Genomic DNA, 14,818 nt, shown 5'->3' with positions numbered 1-14,818 from the left:
TGTCTGTACCGGCCAAAAAACAAGCCAACAAGCCGAATCCCACCTTCCAGCATTTGGTCCGTAACCCTGCAGGTTATGGCACTTGAGGTGCATATCCAGACTTCTTTTGAATGAGTTGAGGGTTTCTGCCTCAACTACCCTTTCAGGCAGTGAGTTCCAAACCCCAACTAGCCTCTGGTGAAAAAAAAAATTCCTCATCTCCCCTCTAATTTTTCTACCAATCACTTTGAATTTATGCTTCCTAGTCACTGGCCTCTCTGCCAAGGTAAATAGGCAATTCCTATCCACTCTATCCAGACCCCTCTCAATTTTGTACATTTCTGTCAAATCTCTCCTCAGCCTCCTCTGTTCCAAGGAGAACAACGCCAGCCTATCCAATCCTTCCTCATAGCTACATTTTTCCACTCCTGGCAACATCCTCGTAAATCTCCTCTGTACCCTCTCTAGTGCAATTCCATCTTTTCTGTAATGAGGTGATCAGAACTGCACAAGTACTCAAGTTGTGGCCCAACTAATGATTTAAATAGTTCCAGCATAACCTCCCTGCTCTTATATTCTATACCTCGGCGAATAAAAGAAAGGATTCCATATGCCTTCTTAACCATCTTATCGACTTGTCCTGCTACCTTCAGGGATCTGTTGACATTCACTCCAAGGTCTCTCATTTCCTCTACACCTCTCAATATTCTTCCATTAATTGTGTATTTCTTTGCCTTATTTGATCTCCCCAAATGCATCACTTGACACTTCTCCAGGCTGAATTCTATTTGCCACTTCTCTGCCCACCTGATCAATAGCTTCCTGCAGTCTACAGCTATCCTCCTCGCTATCAACCACAGTGCCGAGCTTTGTGTCGTCTGCAAACATCTTGATCATGCTCCCTAAATTTACGTCCAAATTGTTAACACATAGCACAAAAAGCATGAGACCGAGTACTGAGCCCTGCGGAAAGTCACTGGAAACAGCCCTCCAGTCGCAAAAACACCCAACAATTACCCTTTGTTTCCTGCCACTAAGCCAATTTCTGTATCCACCTTGCTGCATTTCCCTGGATCCCATGGGATCTTTTTTTTAATAATCAGGCTGCCATGTGCAACCTTGTCAAAAACCTTGCTAAAATCTATGTAGACCATATCAACGATACCAGCTTCATCAATCCTCCTGGTTACTTCTTCAAAAAATTAAATCAAGTTAAGTCAGACAAGATCTTCCCTTAACAAATCCATGCTGATTATCCTTGATTAATCTGTGCCCTTCCAAGTGACAGTTTATCCTGTCTCTCAGAACTGATTCCAATAATTTGCCCACTACTGAGGTTAGACTGACTGGCCTGTAATTATTTAGTCTATCCCTCGCTCTCTTTTCAAACAAAGGTACAATGTTCGCAGTCCTTCAATCCTCTGGCACCACACCAGTACCCAGTGACGACTGGAAAATGATGGTCAGACCTTCCGTTATTTCCTCCCTGGCTTTTTAACAACCTGGGGTACATTTCATCTGTCCCTGGTGATTTATCAACTTTCAAGGATGCAAATCCCATTAATACTTCCTCCTCTCTCCCTATGTTTATCACATCCAATACTTCACACCTCCTCCTTCACTACTATATCTGCATTGTCTTCCGCCCCTACACAGTTACCTTTTTGGTCTTTTATGGGCCCTACTCTTTCCTTCGTTATCCTCTTACTCAATGTATTGGTAAAACATCTTTGGGTTCACCTTGATTTTGCTTGCCAATATTCTTTCATGCCCTCTCTTTGCTTTCCTAAATTCCTTTTTGATTTCATCCCTCCACTTTCTATACTCCTCTTGGCTTTCTGTAGTATTGAGTTCTCGGTGTCAGCCATAAGCTTTCCTTTTCTGCCTTCTTACCCTGTAAGCTCTTTGACATGTGGGGGCTCTAGATTGTTTCCGTGAAGGGGGGGGGGGGGGGGCGCAGGGGAATTGCGGGAGCCGGGAGGGCGGGCGGAGGATGGCGGGAGCCAGGAGCCAGGAGGACGGAAGGGAGGGAGGGAAGGAGATGTGGCAAAATGGCAGGGACACGGTCCAACTCCAGTGGGCATGCCACCATGCAAACGTAGACTCAAGGAAGCAGATATAATTTTGCTGCGAAACTTGAATCCTAAACAAGGATGTCATGGAACAAGATTGGTAGTTAGGAAGATGTTTTCTTTGATAGATGCTGAAATTATAACTGGCAGATTTCAAGGAAATAATGATCACTGAGCCCCAGATGTAAACCTGCCTTTTCAACTCAGGAGATAACAGTTTCAATTAAACTTTCATATTCTGACTATAAAACAGGTCACAAGGCCAGACACCCGATAACATTTGTATTTATATTCCTAGGCCTGTTTTTACACAGGGTCAGTTTTCTATAACTTTGTCCAGAGTTAGAAGTTTTGATACTGTTGGAAGTCTTTGGGGAAATAATAACTAGAAATCCCGTATTTAAAGAAGTACTGTTGCAATAAAGATACTAATTTGACTGCAAATGTTTTGCAGGTCTCTGCTAGTACTTTAATAAAACATTTATACAACCCATAATTTTAACTATTTAGTACAAGTCTTGAATAGTAATCTTAGATAAATTGTAGCTACTGGGAAAAGTACATTAAAAAGACTTTTTTAAAACAATGTAGAACAATGTGAAAATCCTATAGCAGGGGTGCCAAGTTTTCAGTCTTCACAGGCCACACAAACTTGTTCAAAGGAATGTGGATCAAATTTAAATCCACGTTCCCATTAATTTACATACATCTCAAATTGCTGATGCTAACAGATCATGGTGTTGTGAACTGGCATTTATCCAATGAGTCAGCATCAAGAACGATCACATTCAAACTTACAAAATGCAAACAGGACTAAGCAGCAAAGAAACATAAGCACAAATCAGACTGAGTAGCTTAAGCTTCGAGGACCAAACACTCTGGAATTGGAGTTCGAAAACCTATGTCCTGTTGGATTTTGTTCCACTTGACGCTGCCAGATTTACCATGAAGTGCAATGATGGACGTCCAAAATTTTCACACAGCTGCTTTGCAGGCACTTTGTTTCACTGGGATTTCAGTCAAATATAGTTGTGAGTGCATAAAACGTTCATAGTCTTTCATGGCCATGTGAGCCGCATGGAAGATGGCAGGATCCCCAAAGACACATTGTACAGCGAGCTCGCCACTGGTATCAGACCCACTGGCCGTCCATGTCTCCGCTTTAAAGACGTCTGCAAACGCGACATGAAGTCCTGTGACACTGATCACAAGTTGTGGGAGTCAGTTGCCAGCGATCGCCAGAGCTGGCGGGCAGCCATAAAGGCTGGGCTAAAGTGTGGCAAGTCGAAGAGACTTAGCAGTTGGCAGAAAAAAAGACAGAAGCGCAAGGGGAGAGCCAACTGTGTTACAGCCCCGACAAACAAATTTTTCTGCAGCACCTGTGGAAGAGTCTGTCACTCTAGAATTGGCCTTTATAGCCACTCCAAGCGCTGCTCCACAAACCACTGACCACCTCCAGGCGCTTACCCATTGTCTCTCGAGACAAGGAGGCCAAAGAAGAAGTCTTTCATGGACTTGATCGATGAACAAAATTCAACAGTGCGTTGAGTAATGGTGTCTCTTCCCTAGGTCACAGTGAACTCCCAATAACCTGGTCTAGGCCATTCTCTGTTGGCCTGCCTTGGCTCAGACGGTCATCTCTAATAACCCATCACTTGGCATTGGGTCCCAAATTCCCCAACTATCTGCTGAATGATTCTTTCCACTTAGGTATCTCTAATTACCTTAAGGAGTGGAAAAAACAAATGAAGTATGCCTATATAAGAGTTTTGGGGAGTCCGGAGTGGGGGAACACAGGGGGCAGCTTAAAATTGTCAATTTGTCCAGAATCCCACACATACGTCTAATGAAGTGAAGCAGTGCTCGAGCTATGAGCAGATCAGAACTTACAGAAGTGCAATTAAATCCATTGTGCACCAAAATGGGTTGCCCATCCTGGGACTGCATTACTCAGAGTATGGGATTGGCCTGTTTCATGTCTGTTATGTGACTCAAGTTGTTGTGCTACATATTGTATCTGTGTAGATCTGATGGTGTTAACAACCCCATGATATAGCTCTCAGATAAAAATTATCAGGAGTTATAATGCTCAGCCAGTTGAATCAATTTTTACTAGATTATAATGTAGTTGAGGACATTGCAGTTCCACTGGAGCAAGGTGTTAAAGTCCCCTTAAGTCTCTATCTTGCATAAGCACAGAATGTATCTATGGGAATTAGAATTCCCTAGCAAATAAAGCTCAGGTGAAATTTCCAAATTTGGGATTGAAATAGAACTCAATGCTCAAGCACGTGAAACAGCAGGCCTTTGTGACAAAGGCCTTATTAGGACTTCCACCATTAAGTAATTAATTTTAAGGGAACATTCATTGATTGTAGTATCATTATGTTAGAAATGTTTTTTTAGACAGTTGTGTGCAACTGGGTCTGAAAGTTAAGATGACAACAGAGGCCCACTGTGAAAAAAATGTAAATATAAAACAGTAATTAGTCCAAAGCTGATTGAATTAGTTGCGTTTCTGTGCGATCATTCCTAATCTACAATACAATGAATGGGTTTCAAGTTACTTCCTGAAGTCAAATCAAAAAGACATGACACTTGGGCCAGAACCTTTCTGCCTGCTAAAGTGAACTGACCGAAAAAATCAGAGGAACACAAAATCAAAAATTTCCAGGCACACTTTTCTTCCTTCTGGATAGATTAAATGTGCCATTCCTTCATATTTAGGGCACTATGCTCTATACAAGAAATACTTTCTGATCAAAGATATTTAGCCCTTCAAATATAACACTCTGCCTGGAGAGAGCATTCCGAACTCTGAACAGAAATCCTAAACAAAGAGCTGGTAGTTAAAGCTGTCATTACTGGTAGTAGTATGAAAAGTGCAAAATTAATTAAAAATTACACAAATGCATTGGAGCAGAAGTAGTATACTGGTGCAAGAGTATTTTGCTTAATGTTCATTTTTACCAATATGATAAGTATGCCAAGTGACAAGATTCTGAAGTTAGGGGTCGTTCATGCTGGTGTTCGTATTAGACTCTTGATAAGCAAGGGGGTGAAAGGTTATCGGGGGTAGGTGGTAATGTGGAGAAATCAGTTTATCCATGAACTTATTGAATGGCAGAGCAGGCTCGAGGGGCTGAGTGGCCCACTCCTGCTCCTAATTCATAGGTACGTATGTTCGTAATGAACGATCACTGAAGCATTTTCTTGGTACAGAACGGAATAGTAATTAATTGAGCCACTTTCATCCTACATACTAACTTTTAACTTAATTCTTTCAGAATAGTAGTATTTGAGGACAATATCTGCCAAGATTATAAACTACATATTTTAGTATTTATTGAAGATATTTGAGACAGACCAGTGACGCCAGCAATAGAGTAGCAGACTCAAATGCTGCAGACAATGGTTGAAATCATAACCATGTGCATCATTCGAATGCAGCTTCCTCAATAGTCAAGTTTCACCTACTTTTAATCTAATCTCTTCCACAGTCTTTCTCAATAAGGTAAAATGCATGATAACATTTGCCAATATGGAAAGAAAATTGTGATGAGATCTTTCCCAATATATAAAACTTTTTCAACCATGCTAAAGACCATTGGTTTCTCATAAATCAATCGCACTCACCCACCTTCACGCCACATCAGAAACATACCTAATGGGTCATTTTATACTTCATTGCTTCATTGATTGTCCCCAATAATTTATTCTGTTTTATGCCATTTATGAAAAAATAATTGACTCATTTTCTTCCCTACTTTTAAAAAAACAACCTACATCACCTAGTATTTGAACCCTGTGCCATAATGAACAATATGCTGGAATAAATGTTACTTTTCATAATATTTCAAAGGCAATTAGAGATAGGCAATAAATGCTGGCCTTGCTAGTGACACAGACATCCCATGAATGAAAGTACCAGTACACTCCAAACTGTTTTTGAAGACAAAACCCAGGATCCGAAGAGCAGATACGGTAATTGTACTGTCAATAAATACACTTGCACCATTGCGCTTCACTGAATTCCTAGATCGAAATTATGGAGTGTCTCCTGCAAGCTGATACAGAACGGTATCCTTTCCGCTTCTGGCTGAATAAGGACAGCAATGAAAAATGTCACCAGTGGAGACAAGGAAGTAAGTTTGGAGCAATTATTACCAAAAGATGTTCTTCTCATTTCTTCACAAACGATTGGTAATACAGTACCCCGCTGGTCATTTCAATTGCTCCACAATGCACAGTTAGTTTCAATTTCAGCAACAATAATTTTGATCAAGAGATGTTACTGACTGCTCAAAATGCTTTAGAAAATATAGCATTTCAATAACTAGCAAATGTAATGTCGAATATATACCACAGAAAACATTTACTGAAAGTCAATTCTGCCGGAGTGTGCATGACTAACTGAAGATACATTTTGAAGGCGACACACAACAGATGAAATCAAAATCATACTGAAAACTGAAAATGAGAAGAGTGCTCAAGTCTTAATGAGCATATTATGTCTTTAGGCAATATTTAAGTATCAATTTGACCTTAGTTACAAATTCATTATGGGAGTCTTCCTATCTCACAGCACTCTAGGTTACAGCATAAAGCTTACACAATCCAAGTTTATAGAATTGATATCTTTCATTCATCATTACCTTAGTCTTATTTTTATTATAGATGACATCAGTGCTGAGCCAAGTAATCTAGCAATTCATATCACAATTTCCAAGCTTGCAGAATCAAAGCCAAAACGATTAGTGAATCCCATGATACTGTCTGACTTTCGACATAATAATACAAGTTTTGCAACTAGCACCCATGTCAAATTTTATTGCAGATCAAAAACCTTAGGGAGAATGTGTCACAAAGTATTTACAGAACACAATCAGGCCATTTGGCCCAACAGGTCCATGCTGTTGCTCATGCTCCATACGAGCTTCCTCCCACTCCTCTTCATCTAACCACATCAACATATCCTATAACTTTCACACTCATGTGCTTATCTAGCTTCCCCTTAAATACGTCTATGCTATTTGCTCAACCACTCCATGTAGTAGCGAGTTCCACATTTCACCCTCATGTATTTATCTAGCTTCCCCTTTAATGCATCTACACTGTTCATCTAAACTACTCCATGCTGTAGAAAGCTGCAGATACTAACCACTCACTGGGTAAAGCAGTTTCTTCTGAATTCCCTATTGGATTTTTTTTTGTGACTACCATATATTTATGGCTCCAGTTCTAGTCTTGCCTGCTAGTTCTACCTCATCAAACCCCTTCATAATCTTAAAGACTGTTCAGTTTTCTATTTTCTGGAGAAATGAACCCCAGTCTATTCAGCCTTTCCTGATAGATAAAACCTCTCACTTCTGGTATAATTCCAGTAACTCTTTTTAGCACCTTTTCCAGGGGGCCTCTATCATTTTTACAATATGGAGATCAGAACCGTTCACAGTACTCCAAGTGTGGTCTGACCAAGGTTCTGTACAAGCTTAACATAACGTCTATGCTTTTCAATTCTATACCTCTAGAAATGAACCCCAGTGCTTTGTCTGCTTTTCTTAATAACCGTTTAAACCTGTGTTGTTACCTTTAGTGATCTGTCTATCTGCACTGAAAGCCCTCTGTTCCTCTATCCCATTTAGACACACATTGTTCAAGGAGTATATGGCCTCCTTATTCTTCCACCAAAAAGGTATTACTTCACACTTAGATAAAGCTCATTTGCAAATTACATGCCCAGTCTACAAGTTTATTAATGTCTTTCTGTATTTTGTTGCAGTCCTCCTTTGTATTATTTATACCCCCAATTTGATGTCATTGGTAGTTCACGATGGGCTCTCCTGATCTACAGGCAAAAAATTACAACCACCCACAACTGCCCTTTGTGTTATCTCAGGAGTTTTCATGCAGCAAACCTTACTGGATTTGTCTATTGAGACTATTTCCCAGGTGGAATACTTGAACAATGGTCTTGAAGTGATAAGCCAGGATATCAGCTGAACATCACCACTCCAGATTCTGAGAGCAACTCTACAGAAGCTCTACTTGCATATGAAGCAACACAATGTAGTTAAGTGAGTACATCTGAACTTATATTTGAAATATAAAAGGAGACAAGAGATTATTGTAAGCAACTCACTCCCACAATTATTCCAGCAGTGAACAGGGAACAAAAATGGTGGCGCAGGGTGGCATGAAACTCAGGACAAACCTGCTTAAAAAAAAACGACCAACAAGTTCATCTCTAGCAAAGTCGCTTGTTATTTTAAAAAAAGAGCAACTGCCAAAGGGAAATGCACTACTTGTTTGTAGCAATAAACTAACTACACATGTTTAGAGAGAGGATCTGGATCAGCGCAGGCTTGGAGGGCCGAAGGGCCTGTTCCTGTGCTGTAATTATCTTTGTTCTTTGTACACCCCATCTAAATTTGCCAAAGGACAGGTAAGTGAAAGAATGGAAAACAGAATTAAAATGTTAGAAGATGCAAGTGATTCAAGAAGAAATACAGACATATTTTTAATAGACAATTACGTGAAGAAATCAAGAATCTAGAAGACATAGGAAAAATACGAAATTAAAAAATTAAAATGCAAACTAAAATGAAATTAGACAGTAACACAATACGGACCAGACCTCAAGTAGTGAATAGTTCTGGTCTCCATACTGTAAAAAGGATACAGAAACACTCGAGGTGCAGCAAAACAAATTTGCAAGGATGACATCAGACCTGCATTGGTTACAACTACCAGGAAAGATTGAATAGGCTGAGGCTCTTGTCTCTAGAAAAGAGAAGGTAGATGGGTGACCTGATGCAGATCTAAAATTATCAAAGAGTTGTATGGAGTAGATAGAGAGATGCTTCCACTTGTGGGAGACGACCAAAACTAAGCACTGTAAATATAAAACAGCCACTAAACAGATCTAAGAAAGAATTCAGGAGAAACTTCTTTACTCAACTGGTGGTTAGAATGTGGAACCAGCTACCACAAGTAGTAGAGTGAACAGCATTGATGCATTTAAGGGGAAGTTGGATAAACACAACAGAAAAAGACTATGCTGGTAGTGTTACATGAAGATGGGTAGGAGGAGGCTCATGTGGAGCATAAACACCAATGTGATCTGTTTCTGTGCTCTAAAATTCAAAGTAATTCTATACATGTCAAAACTGAAAAAAGTTAGAGAAACAAATGAAAAAATGCAATAAAAGCACAGAATGGTTTGCAAAATGAAGCAATGAAGGAGGATGCAACGCTAGCAATATGTTGTTCTTAGTTAAAGAAGAGTTGTGGAAACACAGAAAGAGCGTGGGTCCTTTTTGTACCCTGTGCACACATCAGTCTCTGACAAACTGGAACTGAGCAATTTTGCAGGGTATTTGTTTAAATGGTCTTTACCTTCGGTTCCGATATATTAAATTTCACTGACAACATTTTCTTCTTTATATATTAATAATCACGATCAAATAGAGAGAGAATGCTGCATTTTCATTGCAAGATTGCTCATCCGGCCATTGGGCACAAACCTTCTTTGCTCTTGGGATGTGGATCGACAATGCTATGTGCTGTGATTGCGTTTACAGTCTATAACTGCCATTCAAAAATGCACGTGCTCTTATTGCTTTTCAAGGTCAATCCCTCAAATTATATGTCTGCTTCTCTGGCAGGATAAGATGACAACAGCTCAAAAAGCTCTACAGTACTATGAAGTGAGTACAGAAATGCCACTGCTATGGAGAGGCACATAATGCCACAGGCAGAAAAGTTTCAAAAACAGCTGTACACAATGTTTTGGCGGAGGATAGAAAAGAAACCTAACTCCATCTGTACCAACCAAAACACATTAGCTGGAAAAAGTTCACTGACCTCATCAGAAGGGACCAGGTAATTGCTGTGTGCAGCTCAATAACGCCTATCCCTAGCAATCTCTTTTGTTTTGCCTGTGTCTTGAAAGTCTCACTTCTCCAAATCCTCTTTTAACCACCATTAATCACACACTACAATATGTATACTGCTGGAGACACCCAAGCTACAATGGCTCCTGAGCTGCACAGAACAGATTTTCCTCTCATCAGCTGCCCCCTTACTGATATCAGGATCACTCATCCCAGTTTAATTTCTTACATAACTAAAGGCAATACTTGTTAGCAGGGTGGTGGAAACTTCCACAACAATTTCAACCCCATAGAAGAGTAGATGGTGTCCATATGGACACATAACCCTGGAGGCTGCAGCAAGTTGACAAGCAGGACTGTAAGTCCTAGAAAGAATTAGTATCCCAAAACTTCTTCCAGAACACTACAGTATAATATACTATTAGCTGGACTCTCATTCTTTCCAAAAGTAGTGGAAACTATTTGAAATGCTTGCTTATACCACGTCAGTGTGACTATTCTAAGTTCCTTTCAATCACGCCCATGTCTCTCTGCAGGATCTCCTCAGGCTTCCAGATCCAGCCCCACCTGGGACCTGCCCATTAACAATCCCTGGAGAAGTAGCAACATACCTTGCACCCAGTCATTATATCTATCCTACCGACACACTGGCTCAGACATCAACCCGAGAAGGTTCAGACCAATAAAAGGGCAGCATGTGATGAGTCTTAGAGCTTTTTTTTTTATTCGTTCATGGGATGTGGGCGTCACTGGCTATGCCAGCATTTATTGCCCATCCCTAATTGCCCTTAAGGTTGTGGTGAGCATGGGTCAATAAAGAGGGAAAGGTAGTGTCTGTGTACAGTGGAAGATCTGGGAATAGAAAGCGTGCACAGGTTTGACTGGATGACGGTGAAAATCGACCTATTCTTGCCCTAATGAAGCTGTTAATGGTAGCTCCGGATAGGTGTTACAAATGAGCTTATGCACGTATGCCTGTGCTTGTGTGATCGTTGCAACAAACATGGCATCCAACAACTGATGAGGATTTACAGAATGCTACAATTTCTGAAGCTGCAAACATTCCTTTTATTTGCACCTACAAATAAAGACCTTGATTAGCAAGACCAACCTGCCCTTTTAAGACAGTTGGCACCTAAATGTTGACTCAAAGTAATAGTACCAATTCTTTTGTATTGGTGCAGTTCACCTATACCACCGCAGCAGAACATCTGAGTGCACAGGACTTGCATTGTATTAAGAAATTGCACCAGTTAGGTGAAACTGCTTGAAAAGCTACAACAGGAAATTCAGTCCAAAGTAGGGCACCAATTTTCAAGCATGAAGCCCAGGAAAATTGAATTCCATACTAACTTGATGAAACGGTAATCCCTTTGCAAAAGATAAGCTGAACTCAGTGTGCCTGACTTCCAAGTTGCCCTAGATCTGCTTCATGAGACCATTCTTTAGCCCATTTGATATTATCCATTTTCATTAGACCACCTAATGTCTTGTCTCTATCACTCTTCCCTTGCAACCCTTCTCAGCTCTTAGACACCCTGTTAAGAAATGCTTTATCAGTTCTAAATTTGCCTTTTAGAGCCTGTGTCTGAAGCTTGAAATGGGTTGCCTTCATGCTGAAGTAGTTCAGTGCATACATGAGTAATAACCATTTTGTGTGCATTGAAGCAAAGCATTCACATTTAAAGAACAGTCAATTTCCACCGAGCAGCTAAGTCAAGGGACAGTCCTTTCTGTGCAGGTAATGAGCTAACAATAGGAGGAAGAAACAAAATAGGGAATGGAAATAAGAACAGAAAATACTTGTCAGGTTAATGTTTTGGTTGTAGGTCCTTCATAAGGACTGTAAATGGAAGACAGATGAGCTCCTAAATAGAGAGGAAAATAAAAAGGCAGAAGAACACTGGAAGTCAAGAGTGAAGAGTGCTGACCCCCATTAAAAAGCAATTAATAGTTTGAATGACTTGCTGGAAATGAGAAGTGAAAGCTAGTGGATGAAATGCAAAGCTCAATTCAGTGAGGCAATGAAGAGGGACAAAATAGGTGAGTGCAAAACTAGCTAAGCAAGGCAGTAAAAGGCCATAGGAAAGATCCAGGATGCCTTTAAAGTGAAGAAAGGTAGCAAAGATTAAAATGAAAAATCAGGGAAATACAAAAAATACAGAACTAGAAATTAGATTAGGTTAAGGGACAGGTCATTAGAGATGCAGTGGCAGACATTTAAAGAGATATTTCATAACACTCAGCAAAGATACATTCCAGTGAGAAAGACTGTAAGGGAAGGATGCACCATCCGTGGCTAACGAAGAAAATTAAAGATATTGCTGAAAGTAGAGACATGTTGTCGAAGCTTTTCGTCCTGCACTCATCAGGACAATCTGCAAGATTACCAATTTAAGGAAAAACAACTTATACTGCTTGATAAGAGAGTGCTAATCGGTTGGCACGTGAACTCTGGTATAGACGTTGCCATGGAGAATGCAGCAGTTTACGGTGACTGCCAAACTTTGTTGAAATCTAAACCAGCTTGACTGATTAGTCAAGGAATGAACCAGCGAATGGCTATCATTTTTGTTCAGCTGAAACAGGCGCAATGTTTGTACATATTCTTTCTGTCTGCAAAGAACAGGGCCATATGTATTAATATATGTAGCTTCTAGTATGCGCAAATGCACCACACTGTGATACCTGACAATCTTAAATTGGTTATCAGCGTAATTCTTAGCACACTGAGGATTATTCAGCAAATGTTGTCCAATCGCGGAATCACATCTAATGTTGGACACTGTTTTGAGTTTTGCAAGCACGGGCTGGTTGGGTACAGCCCGTACCTTGCCCGTTGCTAACAGAAGGGACATGGTGTTTGACATGATCCACCAGTCTTTGGGACATACGGCCTATATACTTAGCATCACACTGGCATTGAAATTCATATATCACATTACTTATTTGAGAGAGACAGGACGTCTTTTTGGCTTGACGGCAGCATCCTGTTAGTAGCAAACAGACAGAAAGAATATGTACAAACACTGCGCCTGTTTCAGTGGAACAAAATAAGTGACAGCCATTCGCCGGTTCATTCCTCAGGGCAATGTCTTGACCAGAGTCAAGCTGCCTGGTTTAAATTTTAAACAAAGCTTGGCAGTTAACTGTCAGTTATCGTAAACTGGTGCATTCTCCATGGCAACGCCTCTACCAGAGTTCACTTGCCAACCAATCAGCACTCCCTTCTCATGCAGTATAAGTTGTTGCTTTCCCTTATATTGGTTATTCTTGCTGATTGTCATGATAAATGCAAGACAAAAAGCTTCGACAAAATGTCTATTTTCAGCAATATCTCAAGTTCTGTACTACTAATCAACAAAGTTAAAGATAGTATCAAATTGAAAGAAAAAGCATACAATTCAGCAAAGAGTAGTGGCAGGTCAGAAGATTGGACAGAGTGTAAAAAAACAGAAAAGAATGACTAAAAGAATAATAAGGGAGAGAGAAGTTAGAGTACGAGAGAAAGCTAGTTAGAAATATAGAAACAGAAAGTAAGAGTTTCTACAAGTATTTAAAAAGGAAAAGAGTAAGTAACGTGAGTGTTGGTGCTCTGGAGAGAGAGTCTGGGGAATTAATAATGGAAAATAAGGCAACGGCAGAGGAATTGAACAGATTTTTTGCACCTGTCCTCATTGTAGAGGACAGAAATAACACCCCAGAAATAATTGTGAATCAAGAGTTGAGAGGGAGGGAGGAGCTTAAAATAATTACCATCACCAGGGAAAGGGTACTGAGAAAATTTAGAACTAAAAGCTGACGAGTCCCCAGGTCCTGATGAACTTCATCCTAGGATCTTAAAGGAAGTGGCGGCTGAGATAGTGGATGCAGTGGTTTTAATTTTCCAAAATTCCCTAGATTCTGGAAATGTTCCATCAGATTGAAAGATAGCAAATGTAACTCCACTATTCAAGAGAGGAGGAAGACAGAAAGCAGGAAACTACAGGCCAGTTAGATTAACATATGTCATAGGGAAAATGCTGGAATCTATTAATAAGGAGGTTATAGCAGGTCATTTAGAAAATCTCAATGCAATCAGGCAGAGTCATCATGGTTTTATTAAAGGGAAATCATGTTTAACTATTTTATGAGAGCTCTTTGAAGAAGTAACAAAACATGGATAAAGGGCAACCTATGGATGTGGCGTACTTGGATTTCCAGAAGGCATTTGACAAGGTGCCTCGAAGGTTACTAAACAAAATAAGAGCCAATGGTATCAGCATAGATAGAGGACTGGTCAACTAACAGGAAACAGAGAGTAGACATGAATGGATCATTTTCAGGTTGGGAAACTGAAACTGGTGGAGTGCCACAGGGATCCGTGCTAGGGCCTCAACTATTTACATTCTAAATCAATGACTTGGATGAAGGGACAGAATGTATGGTTGATAAATTTGCTGATAACGTAGATAGGTAGGAGAGTAAATTGTGAAGATGACACAAGGAGTCTGCAAAAGGATCTAGATAGGTTTGTGGGCAAAGATTTGGCAGATGGAGAATAATGTGGGAAAGTGCGAATTTGTCCACTTTGGCCGGAAAAATAGAAAAGTAACGTATTATTTAAATAGAGAGAATTTGCAGAACTCTGAGATGCAGAGGGATCTGGGTGTCCAAGTACACAAAACACAAAAAGATAGTATGCAGGAACAGCAGGTGATTAAGACAGCAAATGCAATGTTGTCGTTTATTTCAAGTGTTAGGAAAGTGCCTGTGTTTTATTAAATATATTTTTGAGGATTAATTTCTGAAAGATTGAAGAAATGTTAAACTTTGGGGTTTTCAAAAGGAGGTCATGTAAAGGTCACTTGACTTTGAAAAACACTCCCTTTT

General features: G+C 40.1%; 1 protein-coding gene across 16 annotated transcripts in view; it reads right to left on the bottom strand.

Annotated features, from left to right (window-relative positions):
- kmt2ca (lysine (K)-specific methyltransferase 2Ca) overlaps positions 1–14,818 on the bottom strand; it is a 460,534-nt gene that overhangs the window by 266,685 nt on the left and 179,031 nt on the right. The gene's annotated exons all lie outside the window — the stretch shown is intronic.

The sequence above is a fragment of the Heterodontus francisci genome, chromosome 2 (assembly GCF_036365525.1).
Source record: "Heterodontus francisci isolate sHetFra1 chromosome 2, sHetFra1.hap1, whole genome shotgun sequence".
In the NCBI taxonomy this organism is placed as follows: Eukaryota; Metazoa; Chordata; class Chondrichthyes; order Heterodontiformes; family Heterodontidae; genus Heterodontus; species Heterodontus francisci.
Note: the sequence above shows the minus strand (reverse complement) of the source record. Positions and strands in the feature narration are given on the sequence as shown.